This window comes from Capricornis sumatraensis, chromosome 3 (assembly GCF_032405125.1).
Source record: "Capricornis sumatraensis isolate serow.1 chromosome 3, serow.2, whole genome shotgun sequence".
NCBI classification, from domain to species: Eukaryota; Metazoa; Chordata; class Mammalia; order Artiodactyla; family Bovidae; genus Capricornis; species Capricornis sumatraensis.
Window position 1 is genome coordinate 146,320,596 of NC_091071.1, and position 13,002 is coordinate 146,333,597.

The 13,002-nt window shown below is 38.3% G+C and overlaps 1 non-coding gene across 1 annotated transcript; it reads right to left on the reverse strand.

Annotated features, from left to right (window-relative positions):
• Positions 1 to 2,055: 2,055 nt before the first annotated feature.
• Positions 2,056 to 2,185, reverse strand: LOC138077326 (small nucleolar RNA SNORA11). The gene has a single exon (XR_011144774.1). It is a non-coding gene; the product is annotated as a small nucleolar RNA SNORA11 (small nucleolar RNA).
• Between the last annotated feature and the right edge of the window lie 10,817 nt (positions 2,186 to 13,002).

The window sequence follows — 13,002 nt, forward strand, 5'->3', positions numbered from 1 at the left end:
TTTCTCTCTCAACAACATTTCTTTATATGGTGTCATTCATTCTTTCACCTCCAAATGTTACCTCTGTGGTGAAGTCTCCCAGACACCTAGCCCATTTATTTCCATTGACCTCCAGGCTCATATCAATTTCCTCCTTGAAATGATTCTCTTTTATTCTAGTATTGATACATTTCCTCTTTGGATGTCACTGACTTTATGTAGAGGCTAGATTAGTTTTCCTGCATAGCCTTCTACTTTGTGGTAAAAATGTTAAAAAAAAATACGCTACAATAAAAACCACAACCTACATTTTTATCACAAGTTAAAACAAAAGATGACTGTACACTAGAGTGTACAGTTGTGAGTTATCACAACTCTCCTTCAGATGTAGGATATTTTTATGAGATAAATTTGTGCTTATTAGCCAGTATAAATTAACTACAGTGACCTGTAAACTTTTTTGATCTAAAAAATTTATTTTCCATCACAGTTCAACAAACACACATACATAATGCATTGTTGTCATTTAGTCAATAAGTCATGTCCAACTCTATTGCGACACCAAGGAATATAGCTTGCCAGGCTCCTCTGTCCATGGGATTTCCCAGGCAAGAATACTATAGTGAGTTGCTGCTTCCTTCTCCTGGGTATCTTCCGAACCCAGGGATAGAAACCGTGTTTCCTGCTTGGCAGGCAGATTCCTTCCCACTGAGCCACCAGGGAAGCCATATTGGGCTCCAAAATCACTGTAGATGGTGATTGGACCATTAAATTAAAAGACACTTACTCCTTGGAAGGAAAGTTATGACCAACCCAGACAGCATATTAAAAAGCAGAGATGTTACTTTGCCAACAAAGGTCTGTCTAGTCAAGGCTATGGTTTTTCTAGTGGTCATATATGGATGTGAGAGTTGGACTATAAAGAAAGCTGAGCGCTGAAGAATTGATGCTTTTTTTGAACTGTGGTGTTGGAGAAGACTGTTTAGAATCCCTTGGACAGCAAGGAGATCCAACTGGACCATTCTAAAGAAGATCAGTCCTGGGTGTTCATTGGAAGGACTGATGCTGAAGCTGAAACTCCAATACTTTGGCCACCTCATGCGAAGAGTTGACTCATTGGAAAAGACCCTGATGCTGGGAGGGATTGGGGGCAGGAGGAGAAGGGGACAACCAAGGATGAGATGGCTGTCTGGCATCACCGACTCGATGGACATGAGTCTGAGTGAACTCCGGGAGTTGGTGATGGACAGGGAGGCCAGGTGTGCTGTGATTCATGGGGTCACAAAGAGTCAGAGATGACTGAACAACTGAACTGAACTTAACTGAACTGAAACATATATAAAAATGAAACAAAAGTTTCACCAAAAACATACCTTGAGTGTTAATTTTTTTGAAACCTTTTTTTTTTTTAAAGAGTCTTAGGTATACAACAAATTTGATAAGAAAGTACAGAAATTCCCCCATATACCCCCTCCCGTTACATATATAGCCATTATCAGCAAAGTGGTACCTTTTTTAAAAAGCCAAAAATGAACTGCATTGACACATTATAATCACCAAGGTGCCCAGTTCATCTCAGGGTCCACTTTAATGAAGTGAATAGTGTTGTACATTCCATGTATTTGGACAGAAGTATAATGACATATAGCCTTCCCTGATGGCTCTGATGATAAAGAATCTGCCTGCAATGCAGGAGACCTGGGTTCAATCCCTGTGTCGAGATGGATATAATGACATGTATCCATCATTATAATGTCATTTAAAATATTTTCACTGCTCATAAAAAATTCTGTACTCTGTATTCCTCTCCCCATGAACCTCTGGCTACTGTTAATCTTTTTACTGTCCACATAGTTTTGCCTTTTCCAAAATGGCATATAGTTGGAATCTATTTTTAATTTTTTTTCTCTCTCCTTGAAAAGAGAGGTTCAAAGCCCTTATAGGACCACTTATGGCCCACCAAAACCAAACAGACTCTAGGTGGCAAGCTTCCCCCTGAATACTGTAGCTTTTCTTCCAGTATCGAGTCCTGTCCCACTGGTCCTGCCCAGCAGCCATGTAGAGGTACAAGGGGACACATGTTGGATAGTTATTCATAGGAAGGTCATACATTTTGTGCCCCTTGTCACAATGAACCCAGATTCCTGTCAGCTGTGTTATAAGCAGATGAGCCATTTCTTCAGGGCCCCTTCTGTGAGCACACCCCACAGAACTAAGATATTAATAAAGGATTTTGAAAATTTATTTCTGTATAGAGCAGAAGTAGCCATACAACTGAGGTATGATTTAATTTACCAGTTAGACGATTCAGGGCTTAAATGTAAACTTGAGCTAGTGCATGCACACTTGTCGTGTCTAACTCTTTGTGACCCCATGGACTGTAGCCCACCAGGCTCCTCTGTGGGATTTGCTAGGCAAGAACACTGGAGTAGGTTGCCATTTCCTACCCAGGCATCTTCCCAACCCAGGGATTGAGCCTTTGTCTCTCGACTCTCCTGCATTAGGTGCATGGGTTCTTTATCACTGCAGTGACCCCAGTGCATGTTAATTCACACAAGTGTTAATTCATAAATTTTTAAAAGTAGGGATTCTTAGTTTATACTGGTTGTTTTTTATATCAAAATACCTGTCAAGTTCTCCCACCTAGTAGAGATTTCAGTATCTGCAAAACAGCTCAAAGATACTGACAAACCTAGACAGCATATTAAAAAGCAGAGACATTACTTTACCAACAAAGGTCTGTCTAGTTAAAGCCATGGTTTTTCCAGTATCATGTGAGAGTTGGACCATAAAGAAAGCAGAGTGCTGAAAAATTGATGTTTTTGAACTGCGGTGCTGGAGAAGACTCTTGCATCAATCCTTAAGGAAATCCTAAAGGAAATCAGTCCTGAATATTCATTGGAAGGACTGCTGTTGAAACTTCAATACTTTGGCCACCTGATGCGAAGAACTGACTCACTTGAAAAGACCCAGATGCTGGGAAAGATTGAGGGCAGGAGGAGAAGAGGATGACAGAGGATGAGATGGTTGGATAGCATCACAAACTCTATGGACATAAGTTTGAGTAGGCTCTGGGAATTGGTGATGGACAGGGAAGCCTGGCGTGCTGCGGTCCATGGGGTTGTAAAGAGTCTGACACGACTGAGCGAATGAGCTGAACTGAATGTAGAGGGAGCCAGAACCTGCCCCAAGGCTGCATTTTTGTTTCTTTTGACTGTTCCTCCATTGTCTTTCAGCATCCTCTCCCTTCCCTAATTAGCAACTTTTTGAACCTGCTTCTTGGTACTAAAGGAAGATCTTGGAGGCTGAAAGAAGCCTATTTCCTGTAATCAAAGAAATGGAAGATACAGAAAGGCTGTTGTGTCCAGGAGCCCCACAGGGTCATGCTTGGTTTCAGCTTCAGGTATTTGGATATTGGCTTCAGATATTTTGATTGTGTAACTGGTTGAGAGTCACGGATAATATCTGTTCCACTTTTAGTAGGAATGTGAAGGTGCTGATACTTCAAAGTTGCTCTCAGTGTCTTATTGTTCAGAAGTACATTTCTGTTCTGGAACAGTGAGCAGGGTCCTGTAGGCTTCCCAGGTGGCTCAGTGGTAAAGAATTCGCAGGCCAGCACAGGAGAGGCAGGAGACTGTTTGATCCTAGGTCAGGAGGATCCCTTGGAGGAGGAAGTGGAAACCCATTCCAGTATTCTTGCTGGGAAATCTCATGCACAGAGGAGCCTGTTAGGCTACAGTCTGTGGGGTCTCAAGGAGTTGAACATGACTTAGTGACTGAGCCCAGTGATGAGTAAGGACTACTGTGAGGATTGTGGAGTAGCGTTTGGCCCTCCTTTTGGTCCTGGCTTGTGTATAATGTGGAGAACAAGAGAGAATTAGTGATAAACTTAGGCCATTCTGGAAATCTTGTTTTCTTACTGACTTTTATTAGCTATGAAAAGGAAGCAATAGTTAATGCATATACTTTTAAGAAGAATTCAAATGTATTATTATTTAATTTTTACACTTTTCTGCTTATTTTTAAGCAAAGACTTCTTTCCTGGATTAATAGTGTAAATGTTAGGGCTTGTCACTCAATATACCTCTTGGGAATACAAAATCTTTTTTATTTACTAAGGACTATAATTAAGGTACATGTTTTCTAAAAAGCCAGCAATTATGCTCCATAATAAACATATGGTACTGTTAGCTGTGAAGACAAACCAGGGCACGATGCGGGTTTGCTTTCCTTTCTCTTGCCCTCCAGTTTACATCCTTATAAACCTCTTAAACACCCTGTGCCTGTGTATGCATGTGTGCTTCTGCACATAATATGGTCATGACAGTGCAAGAGTGGTAGGCTCTCAGTGCAGCGGAGGACCAGTGCTCTCATTTGATGGCAAGCTGGGAGTTTTCCTCTTTGGTTTCTCTTCTCCATTCCTTCCCATCTTTTCCTCTATACCCCAGCACACTTCACTCCTGAAAAGAAAAGAGATGAGATGAAAAGTGTAAAAGTGTGGCTAGAAAAAGAGCAAAAGGCAGATGTGCCCCCTGACTTCTGAGAAGGAAATGCAGTCTACCAAGTTGTGGCATTTGGTCAGGCAGGTGATTGAGGCCTGAGATGATTTTTTACTGATGACAGATAGATAGATAAAATGTTTATTTTTTGTTTCTGTTGTTTAGTCACTGAGTTGTGTCCGACTCTTTGTGACCCCATGGACTGCAGCACTCTAGACTTTCCTGTCCTTCACTATCTCCTGGAGTTTGCTCAAACTCATGTCCATTGAGGTTATGATGCCTATAATCCTAACATAAAATGAGCTGTGACTATCAGTAAAATTGCTAATGAATGGCTTTAGCATGGTAGGCCACTGGAAAAAGTCAATGGCCTCCCTACTTGACCTCCCTAGGGAGTAGGGATGGGCCCATCCTGGAAACTGTATGGAGGTGGCTGGATAGCATGGGTTGACTGCTGCAGGCTGCTTGAAGAAGTTCAGGCAAGTAGAAAGAACACAGAAAGAGAAAATACGTAATCATGATTTCAGGGTTAGGGGCAATGCAACAAAAGCTAAGGAGTGGGTATAATAGCAGGAATCAGCAGCACCGCGAAGCTGAGATAGGGACAAAAAAGGGGGAGGTTCAGAGTCACATAATGAGAAGAACTACAGTCCTTTACTTGCTTAAAGTGAGTCACGAAGAGAGAGGCCAAGAGACAGGAACAAGTGTCCAGTCACTTGAGAAATACCCATTTGCTAGAACTGGGACTTTGGAGAAGGCAATGGCACCCCACTCCAGTACTCTTGCCTGGAAAATCCCATGGACAGAGCAGCCTGGAAGGCTGCAGTCCATGGAGTCGCTGAGGGTCGGACACGACTGAGTGATTTCACATTCACTTTTCACTGTCATGCATTGGAGAAGGAAATGGCAACCCACTCCAGTGTTCTTGCCTGGAGAATCCCAGGGATGAGAGAGCCTGGTGGGCTGCCATCTATGGAGTCGCACAGAGTCGGACACGACTGAAGCGACTTAGCAGCAGCAGCAGAACTGGGACTTAGGAGCAGAGCGACGTTGTAAGAGCCGTGTATGCTGAACTGCCTGTGCAAGTAAAGCCAGGGCTGGGCTGCAAAGATATTTGTCTCTGACCTGATAGCAGAACCAAATCTGTAGCTGGGGACTAAGAGACTCAACTCTGGGTAATGGACAAAGAACAGGAAACCTAGTACATTGTTACAACCAGAACATATTTTAAAAAGTAATTAGAATTGAATTTGAGAGAAATGTGATTCTTTCAGCTATTGTACAGTAATTACCTAGGAGCAGGAGTGTGCTTGTTTTGGGAAAGAAGGTGCAGAGGAGTATAGAGAATTCGTTCTGGGGAAAAAAGAACCACATTTTTTACCTCAGAATATACTAAAAGTTTTATCTCTCCTAACATCTGTAATATTTGATATCCAAATATTTTAATGCTGCTTAACCTAATAGAGAACATTTGATTGATTAATCTATTTGTTAATATAGCAGTTATTATCATCTTGCCCTTTAATTCATGTAACAAGGGAAAAGCTATCTCACCTTTAGGAAACTGGGATGAGTATTTAAAAAAAAAAAACCTGTTTTGTCTCCTTGTCTTGACACACTGTTTCTTATGTTATTAACATTTAAAAAATTTCAAATAACATAATATAAAAGTTTATGAGTTGTATATGTTTATAAAAAGAAAATAGGATTTTAAAAGATTGAGGAACTATCAATCTACAGTTTCTCATTTGATAAGCAAAAAAAAAATTAAAATTTAAAACTGTAAGAGGTTATAAAACTGACTCTCTTTCATGATTTAAACATTTTTTTGAGAAGTTCTCCTTTACCTTAAAAAGAGAAAACCCATGACAAAGTCACTAATGATAAGAACAAGTGAGATAAACTACAAAATCATAGCATTTTGTCTGCTCACGAGAGAACACATGTTACAGGAAATCAGGTGAACTAAATTCCAAAAGGTGACAGAACCTTCAAAGAGAGACAAGGCATACAAATGATATCACCTTTAGAAGAGCAAGGAACGAAAATATGAAAACTGCACAAGTAGGGAAGAAGTAAGGAATGAAAACTTCAGTGAGTTCTTAAAGGTCAAATGTCGGCCAGTACGGCAGACTAGAATCCCTAGGAGTCCCACATCCAAGGGGAAGCAACCAATCTTTTCTATAGATTTCTATCCTGTGCTCACCAGAATGATTTGGGCTGGGCAGGACATCTGAGAGAGCTCTCTTCAACAGCGCATAGACAAAAATCTCCATCTACTTTCCACACTTAAATCTCATTGCAGCAAAAGCCATCTGCTGCTGGAGAAATGGTAGGCAAACCACCTGTCCCCTTTTCACAGGCAAAACTAAGTTCAAAGTGCGTTAGTCATTCAGTCATGTCTGACTCTTGGTGACCGCAGACTGTAACCCACCAGGCTCCTCCGTCCATGGAATTCTCCAGGCAAAAATACTGGAATGAGTAGCCATTTCCTTATCCAGGGGATCTTCCTGACCCAGGGATTCTTTACCATCTGAGCCACTAGAGAATACTTTCATAAGCAAAGGTCGGCTGTAAATGGGGGACAGATCAAAGTAAGTTATTTACCCTGAGAGAGGAATGAGAAATGAGTTCACTTCCCGATTCTTGTGCTGATAAAAGGCAGAGGTTTGTGCCACTGGAGATGTGCAGGAAGCTTGCTTATGTGATAGTCCTCAAAGATACAGAATGTAATTTAGCTACCATCAAGTGGAAGGGCAGAAGTTCTGAGAAAGCCAAAACCTGGAGCACATATGTATAGGCTTGCCTAAGACTGAGGCTGGACCAGGAAAGCTATGAGCTTTGGATCAAGTAACATGCAGCATACAACTGTCTACTGCCGAAGGTGGAGCAAGACCATGGAGAGAAATCTCCCTCTGTGTGGCACAGTGAAGCAAAAATACTGGGAAACACTCTTGGGTATATCAGACCTCACAATCAATACAGGAAGCAGCAGTACACCACTGGAGGAATTCAAATCTCTGTGATGAAGTGAAGGTTGACTACAGCAACAACAAAACTTACACATTAGACTGACATTAAGGACCTGACTGAAGAACTGCGTTCATCTCTGTTTGTAAACACTGTTTATGTCAGGCTCTATTTGCAGTAACCTATGTGCCTGGGGTTGCACAGAGTCGGACACGACTGAAGCGACTTAGCATAGCATAGCATAGCATAGCATGTGCCTTCAAAAATTACAAAATACCAAAGGGAAAAAAAAAAGCTGAAAAAACCCTTATCAAAAGATAAAGTAGTAATAGTTTTTTATATTTTTTATTTTTTAAATTATGAAAACATGATAATATGTTTATAGGAGATTTGGAAAATACAAAACAAAGTTAGATGCAGTTTCACTATGTATTAAAATTGTTCAGTTTAAATAGGTAAATTAAGATTTTTAGTTGGAGTTTCAATATCAAGCTCTCAGAAATTAATAGAATAAATGTGCAGAGAAGTAGAAGAACATAGTTGGCCTGAAAAGCATTATGAACCAATTTGACATAATTAAGATTTATGTGATTTTCACACAACAGTAGGATACAAATTCTATTCAAGTTCCATAGGCTATAAACTAGGAGACACTGGAACATATCCAGAGACAAAAGACCAGGTGCAGAAATTTCATGGTCTAAAGGTATTGAAATCATTCAGAATCTGTTCTCTTATTACTGTGGAATTATGTTAGAGATCAATATCAAAAGATATTTGAAAATGACCCTCGTATCTTCAAGTGCAGTGTCACATTTACCAAGAGAGATCTTTGACTTAGCAAAATTAGCCATTGAAAGCCTCAATAATGTTAGAAGATTGAAAAATTATCTTTATGTAGTGGCCTTCTTTATCTCTTTTCACAGCCTTTGTTTTAAAGTCTATTTTGTCGGATATGAGTATTGCCACTCCTGCTTTCTTTTGGTCTCTATTTGCGTGGAATATCTTTTTCCAGCCCTTCACTTTCAGTCTGTATGCGTCCCTTGTTTTGAGGTGGGTCTCTTGTAAGCAGCATATAGAGGGGTCTTGTTTTTGTATCCATTCGGCCAATCTTTGTCTTTTGGTTGGGGCATCAAACCATTTATGTTTAAGGTAATTATTGATAAGTATGATCCCGTTACCATTTACTTTATTGTTTTGGGTTCGGGTTTATACACCCTTTTTGTGTTTCCTGTCTAGAGAGTATCTGTTAGAATTTGTTGGAGAGATCTAAATGTAAAACCAGAAGCTATAAAACTCCTAGAGGAGAACATAGGCAAAACACTCTCCGACATAAATCACAGCAGGATCCTCTATGATCCACCTCCCAGAATTCTGGAAATAAAAGCAAAAATAAACAAATGGGATCTAATTAAAATCAAAAGCTTATGCACAACAAAGGAAAATATAAGCAAGGTGAAAAGACAGCCTTCTGAATGGGAGAAAATAATAGCAAATGAAACAACTGACAAACAACTAATCTCAAAAATATACAAGCAACTTATGCAACTCAATTCCAGAAAAATAAACGACCCAATCAAAAAATGGGCCAAAGAACTAAATTGACATTTCTCCAAAGACATACGGATGGCTAACAAACACATGAAAAGATGCTCAACATCACTCATTATTAGAGAAATGCAAATCAAAACCACAATGAGGTACCACTTCACACCAGTCAGAATGTCTGGGATCCAAAAATCTGCAAGCAATAAATGCTGGAGAGGGTGTGGAGAAAAGGGAACCCTCCTACACTGTTGGTGGGAATGCAAACTAGTACAGCCACTATGGAGAACAGTGTGGAGATTCCTTAAAAAATTGCAAATAGAACTACCTTATGACCCAGCAATCCCACTGCTGGGCATACACACCGAGGAAACCAGAATTGAAAGAGACACATGTACCCCAATGTTCATCGCAGCACTGTTTATAATAGCCAGGACATGGAAACAACCTAGATGTCCATCGGCAGATGAATGGATAAGAAAGCAGTGGTACATATACACAATGGAGTATTACTCAGCCGTTAGAAAGAATACATTTGAATCAGTTCTTGTGAGATGGCTGAAACTGGAGCCGATTATACAGAGTGAAGTAAGCCAGAAAGAAAAACACCAATACAGTATACTAACACATATATATGGAATTTAGAAAGATGGCAATGATGACCCTGTATGCAAGACAGCAAAAAAGACACAGATGTGTATAGCGGACTTTTGGACTCAGAGGGAGAGGGAGAAGGTGGGTTGATTTGGGAGAATGGCATTGAAACATGTATACTATCATGTAAGAATCAAATCACCAGTCTATGTCTGACGCAGGATACAGCATGCTTGGGGCTGGTGCACAGGGATGACCCGGAGGGTTGTTGTGGGGAGGGAGGTAGGAGGGGGTTCATGTTTGGGAACGCATGTACACCCGTGGTGGATTCATGTCAATGTATGGCAAAACCAATACAGTATTATAAAGTAAAATAAAGTAAAAATAAAACATTAAAATAAAAAGAAGTTTCAGTTTCAATTTTTTTTAAATCACTAAGATAATAAACTTTCTAGACTTTTAGCACTAATAATAGATGCCAAAATACATGGAGCTACATCAAAAATTTAAGTGATTATAAATTAGAAATATAGCTTTCTATTCATACCAAGTCAAACAAGTAGAATAAAAATGTCATATTTAGCTAGGCAAAACTTCATGTTTTCTAAAATATACATATTGCTTATATCTCTATATATGTTTACAAAAGCTTTTCTACTATGCTTGGTAGACTTGAGAAAGAACATTACTAAAAAAGGAGAAATTGGAAAACAAGCTAAATGAAATGTGGTATTTAATATGAAATAGAAAAAGTTAAACTATATAAAAGTACAAGATCATCATATAGTCCAGTTGTTTTTAGATATGGCTGCTCATTAGAAACACATCTGGAGCTTTGGAGGAAAAAAAAGCCACCAAAAAAACAATACTTGGGATTTTTTTTTCCAGAACATTCCAAGATAATTTTAATATGCATTTGGATTTTAAAAAATGATTATAAGTTTTTCTATTAAATGGTAGTTTTAGTGATATAGAATTATATAGAATTCCATTATTTTCAGTTGACCAAAATAGTGATGCAATTATTATATTAAGCATAAATCACTATAATAGAAGACATTTATCACTTCTCATAATCAATAGACAAAAAATAAAAATCATTACAGTCGCAAGCCATAATGAAAGCATGATTAACCTAACAATATGAAATAATTACATACAGTTTGGGGAGTTAAGTAAAGTGATCTGGTAAGTGGAAGTGTATACATGCAGATGTTTTTATCTGTCCAGCCAGTCTGTGTCTTTTGGTTTGTGCACTTAATCCATTTACATTTAAGGTAATTATTGATATGTATGCAGTTGATGGCATCACAAAAGAGTCAGCACAACTTAGCCACTACACAACAAATGATCCTATTACCATTTTCTTAATTGTTTTGGGTTTATTTTGTGTAGATCTTTTCCTTCTCTTGTGTTTCCTGCCTAGAGAAATTCCTTTGGCATTTTTTGTGAAACTGGCTTGGTGGTACTGAATTCTCTTAACTTTTGCTTATATGTAAAACTTTTGATTTCTCTGTCAAATGTGAATGAGAGTCTTGATGGTATTCTTGGTTGTAGGTTCTTCTCTTTCATCACTAAATATATCATGCCATTCCTTTTTGGTTTGTAGAGTTTCTGTTGAGAAATCAGCTGATAACCTTATGAGAGTTTCCTTGTATGTTCTTTGTCATTTTTCCCTTGTTATTTTTAATATTTTATCTTTGTCTTTAATTTCTGTCAGTTTGATTATGCGTGTCAGTGTGTTCTTCATTGGGTTTATCCTGCCTGGGACTCTCCTAGAGGTGGTTGACAGTTGACAATTTCCTTTCCCATGTTAGTAATAATACTTTTATATGCAGAGATGGCACAAGTGATAGAACTGTCAGCAGACAGGTACTTTAAAGTCAATTATGTTGATTGTTATGTTAAAGGACATACTGTAAAATATGGAAATTATGCAATTACTGTATTATGTATTTGTATATATACATATGTATATATGTAATTATGTATGACTAAATACTGGAAATTCTGCATTGAAAAGATGGGGGAATTTTAGTAGAGAGAAAGAAATTTAAAAAAAAGTCAGTTGGAAATGCTGCGTATAAAAAGCATGTCTAAGACAAAGAGCTGTTTATATGGGTTTATCTGCAGGCTAGACACAAGAAGAAAGCATTGGTGATCTTAAATATAGGTCAGTAGAAATTATCCAAACTGATAAAAGAAAAAAAGGGATGGAGAAACAAAAAAGAAATTTAATATCCAAAAGCCAGGAGGTGATATTAAGTACACAAACATATAAGCTCAGAGAAGGCAATGGCACCCCACTCCAGTACTCTTGCCAGGAAAATCCCATGGATGGAGGAGCCTGGTAGGGTGCAGTCCATGGGGTCGCTAGGAGTAGGACACGACTGAGTGACTTCACTTTCACTTTTCACTTTCATGCATTGGAGAAGGAAATGGCAAGCCACTCCAGTGTTCTTGCCTGGAGAATCCCAGGGATGGGGGAGCCTGGTGGGCTGCTGTCTCTGGGGTCACACAGAGTCGGACATGACTGAAGTGACTTAGCAGCAGCAGCAACATGAAAGCTATTGGAGTACTAGGAAGAGAAACTAGACCAGGAACTAATATGACTTTTGGCCAAAAAGAAGGAACGCATTACACAAATGATAGTGGATGTCAAAAATGGAGAACATCAAAAGACAATGGGAAACATCTTTAAAATATTGAGAGAAAGCAAAAGCAAAAAAACTAAACAAATAACCCTACTAACCCAGATTTCTTTACTTAGCAAATAATGTTTTAAAAATAAAGATGTAAAAGGGACTTTTTAAAAAAAAAATAATTTGATCCCACCAGACCTATACTTCAAGAAATGTAAAATAAGCTTCTTTAGGAAGAAGTAAAATGATACTGGAAATGTGTATCTAGACACAAAGCAATGAAGGGGAGCAGATATGGTAAATATAAATACCATTTTCTCATTTTAATATATTTAAAATATTACTTACACTTAAAGCAAATAATAGTAATACTTTATTTAAATTTTATAATATAAAATGTTACCAAAATTAGTACAAGGGATGGGAACGAGGGACATAGAAGTCTGGTTGTTAGGTTTTTACTGTAAACATGAAGTTATATCAGAAAATATAGATTTATACTCTAATCACTGTAGGAAGAACTAATGAAGATGAAATGGTATACTAAGACAATAGTGACAATGAAGTGGAATTAAAAAAAATCAAACTAATATCTTGATAAAGGTGTTAACAACTATAGGAGTAAACACAATACAATTTATAAATATATCAAATTAATAGATTGCATACTTTAAAATTACATAATATCATATGTCAACTACATCTCACACACACACAAAAAAAGCCTAGAGGGAGAATGGAAAAGAGAAAGCAACAAAGAATGAACAGGACAA